This window comes from Pollicipes pollicipes, unplaced genomic scaffold (genome assembly GCF_011947565.3).
Source record: "Pollicipes pollicipes isolate AB1234 unplaced genomic scaffold, Ppol_2.1 Scaffold_5724;HRSCAF=6776_pilon_pilon_pilon, whole genome shotgun sequence".
Taxonomy (NCBI): Eukaryota; Metazoa; Arthropoda; class Thecostraca; order Pollicipedomorpha; family Pollicipedidae; genus Pollicipes; species Pollicipes pollicipes.
The window spans coordinates 53,531,697-53,535,024 of record NW_023596746.1 but is presented as its reverse complement, the minus strand read 5'-3'; positions in this window follow the sequence as shown (position 1 = coordinate 53,535,024).

Sequence of the window (3,328 nt, the reverse complement as noted above, 5' to 3'; positions counted from 1 at the left end):
TTTAGCAGGTCTGGATAGACTAGGAACTCGGTCATGCTGTCAAAAACGTGTTCAGTGATTCGTTTTCCAAATGAAGTCTCCTCAGATACCCGCTCACCCAGCACGTTAAAAGAAGGTGTTGAGAGCTAATACACACATGCTTGGAATGTTGTATGTACCAACGCCAGCACACACGGCGCAATACATCTAATATTGCTGATAGCTCAGCTGGTTCTGTCCTGGTTGATCAGCTGCTTAGCTCAGCTGGTTCTGTCCTGGTGGCTCAGTTGCTTAGCTCAGCAGCTCATGCGGCGTCTCTCTCGGGATTTATCTATCCGTGGCGGGAGAGTTGGAGTCACTATAACCGCTCGCTATTTGAGCCTGGCTGGGTTGGTCCCGGTCGGTGGCAGTGGCCGCGCTAAAGGTCGGATGACGTCAGAGGGTAGGAGGATGTTCCTTGCCGAGCGTTGCGCCGCATTAAGCAACGCTCCAGAATGATGTCATCGACGCGTAATTTCACACGACTAGATGGTGGGGCCACGGCTCACCCAAAATCATTGCTTGGCGTGAGTGCTGATCCCATTGATCCGTCCCATCAAAAAGTCCGCACTGAATTTGTAATTCGAGAGGACTTTCTACGAATCTGTGTCAGATATCTAAAGCATACATCGTAGTTGTAGGGATGTTGTGTAAGGTAATGTCTTTTGCATAAGAAACATGGTCGACGACAGACAGATGCCGTTGGGGTTCCATTCCAAGGCCAGGAAGCGCAAAAGCGAAAGGTCACATACAAATTACAGGTTTAGTTAGAGGATGTTCAAGTCTTTCGAAGAACAGCGCACATTGTTTCATCCTACGTTCACTGTGGATAGTCATGCACTACAATTTTTCCTTTTCTATGGTGCAAGAATCCGTTAAACCATGGTAGTAAAAGTGTTTTATTGTAATTAGATTTGTATGATAAAAATGGCTGGATGATTCGATTCGGCTGTAGAGAGCTGACTAATTCAAAACTGATATCAAAAAATTATCATATAAGTTTCATATCTGTCACGTAATCTTCCAAAACTCCCCAGATGACAACTGCTTAACTATCGATGCGGCCATGTAGTTTCGGAGAGACTGCTCCGCGTTTTATTTTGATGGCCACACAAAGTCGCGGTGAACAGAAAGCAGATGTAATTTGAGTGCAATGGATAGCAATTAACTGCCGTGAGATTAGTGATGGCAAAGGTGTTATACATCAGACAATCACACACACAGCGTGGCTGCCAAAAGACTAGACGAGTCTTGCCCGACGACAAGCAGAGGGCAGCCGCACCCCTGACTTGGGTCGTCCGCGCCGCTGTCCACTCACCGGCGGCGCACAGCAGCGCGAGGCTCAGCAGCTGGCACGAACCCATTCTTGGCCGGTGACGAGGAGGTAGCGGGGACGCGCGCCGGCCGTGCTCGCGAGAGTGAACGGCCGCGGGCGGCAGAGGCGCCTCCGCACCGTCCGAGTCAAGGCGAGCGGGCGGCGGCCAGGCGAGGGGGAGGGGGAGGGGGAGCGGCGCCACCGGCCGCCCGTTGCGACGGTCCCGCCGTGCTGCTCTCGGACGTGGTAGGTGTTGCCCGCTCATTGATGCAGGGTGGGTTCGGCGCGGCCGCATCACCCGGCGACCAGGGGCGATATCGATGCGATCAGGGCGATATTTATCTCGGTACTTCACTCTTCTACTCCTTTCACTCTGCTTCAGCCGGTGCGAAAAATAGCTTTTGCTTTGAAATTATTTGAGGCACAATTTCAGATAAAAGCCTAAACTGGCTGGATTGGAAGGTGGCAGGGTTCTTCGAACCCTGGAACATACTGATCTGAGTTCGATGAGGTGGAGTCAGAGGTTGGAAAACCGTTTCAAGCCCATACAAGCTTTCTCGCAGGGTGTGAAATCCTAAATCACCGTCCAGGGTTTTCATTGTTTCCTAGCATCATTGGCCAATTCCAGAAAACGCAGATATCATAACCATAAAGCACTTCCTTGGAATTTTCCTACGATGGGTCTTAAGATCTTGCTTTTTGTACGATTTTTCTTGACACTGCCTTCTTTTAGGGCAGACCTTAAAAAATACAGGCGTCAATAAGGCGTTTGCGTGCTGAAACTACGCGTTTGAACGAATACAGAATAAGAACCCATCGGTGCACAGTTCGCCGCGTGAATATTGGATGCGTTCTATACAAAGTGGCCGAACTGCAATAATTGTAGACTGTTTTCTGATCGCACACAGTTGGCGAGGTTTTACAAACAAGAAGGTATGAATGATGTGAGATCATCAATATCGATGGCCACTTGTAAGTTTTCAGTAATTTGTGAACTTGCGTGCTGTTCAGTGGTGGCGACAGCTGTCTTTGATGCCACTTCTGCGGAACTGATTCCAACTTCAAATCTACGCCCGTGAGCTGATTCCTACTCTGACCTAAAGCAGCACAGCCAACTTTGGCCCGTCACCTCATTCCGACTCCGGAATGTGTGGCCCGTTTCCGCAATTTATTCCGATGGAGTCAATACCAGAGGCAGTAATTTAGGAGGAAGCGCGTTCTATATGGTACTGAAGGACAAGCATAGAGAGAGTGAGAGAGAGAGGGGGGAGAGATAGAGAGAGAGATAGAGATAGAGAGAGAGAGGGAGGGAGGGAGAGAGAGAGGGAGAGAGAGAGAGAGAGAGAGAGAGAGAGAGAGAGAGAGAGAGAGAGAGAGAGAGAGAGAGAGAGAGAGAGAGAAGAGAGAGAGAGATAGAGATAGAGAGAGAGGAGAAAGAGAAGAGGAGAGAGGAGAGGAGAGAGAGACTAAAGTGCGGTTAAATGTGCAATACAGTTGTGAGCGAATATAAAGCATCAGGAAAGAACAACTAGTAAAAACCCTCACGATGAAACAAAAGTTCAATCTATGGGTGATATCTGTAAAACACTCATTTTTCGAGGACATCGCTCCTCGGGAACAGCATCTTTGACAGCATTGGCTCGAACTACATCTATGGCAAGCTCAATTTTGACTACTGCTAACCGCGCTGTGCGTGGCTCCAGTTTGTCTCTGGCTCCCTCCGAGCTCGACCTAAGAAGGGCGCAGGGAGACAGCTACTTGGTGTGAGTACGTCACGTGCTGCACGAACATTGGGTCTATTGTTTCTATAGCCTAGGTTACATCCTTGTATCGCATCACGTAGGGCTGCGACACAATATCGCATATCGGTTAGTATCATGTATCGTATGATGCGTCATGTGCCGCATAACGTTTCACATATCGTATGATGTGTGACGCATGAAGTATCGGCATCACTTTCGTATGACGTCATTTGACCGCCCGCCAGGCCTTTCA